The sequence below is a fragment of the Aphanomyces invadans genome (genome assembly GCF_000520115.1).
Source record: "Aphanomyces invadans strain NJM9701 unplaced genomic scaffold supercont1.115, whole genome shotgun sequence".
Taxonomy (NCBI): domain Eukaryota; phylum Oomycota; class Saprolegniomycetes; order Saprolegniales; family Verrucalvaceae; genus Aphanomyces; species Aphanomyces invadans.
Window position 1 is genome coordinate 51838 of NW_008580260.1, and position 674 is coordinate 52511.

The window sequence follows — 674 nt, forward strand, 5'->3', positions numbered from 1 at the left end:
TGAAGCCGAAGATGCATTGGTCCTATGTGAATTGTCATCTCAACTTGAAAGTATCGCCCTCATTGGTGAAGATGACGTTGACGACATTATTGGGGCCTTGCACGACATTGGCATGGAACCAATATGCATGGAAGAGTAAACGAGTAAATACACGTTCGTACGTATTGTGATGTTGGTAGTGCGTTTGCTTGTTGTCGTCGGTGGGAGGGTTCTCGGTGTAAACCCCCCCTCCTGAATCCGATGGTGCTGTCAGAATTGCAAGACTCTGTCATCCATGAATTTGCTAATTGTGATACAAGTTTTGTCACGTTACAACTCCACTACCTTATACCAAAAAAGATAGTTATTGCAGGATAGCGTACTTTTATTCAAGGAGGCATACGGCAAGATTCTGAGTCGCGCCATTATTGTGGGACGGAGGGAGTAAGCAGGAGTATGCTCATGCACATCAGTCGTGTCATGGATTGAGACAGTCGGGGTGGTACAGTGAACCGGGAAAAAACTCGCAAGTGTTGTACTCGCGAGTATTTTGAAGTTTGCATGCATCGAGTTGACCCATGGTCAGCGAGCGAGAAAAATTCATGGGCGATGGTAAGCATCAAATTCTGACATGAGGCCACTGATTGGCCAACATATGATGGAAAATATGCAATTTTCATTCTAGGCCAGGACGG

At 45.5% G+C, this 674-nt stretch overlaps 1 protein-coding gene across 1 annotated transcript in view; it reads left to right on the forward strand.

The window, feature by feature from the left end:
* Positions 1–674, forward strand: part of H310_14964 (hypothetical protein) — a gene marked incomplete at both ends in the record, with an annotated part of 4382 nt that overhangs the window by 3146 nt on the left and 562 nt on the right. The window lies entirely within an intron of this gene.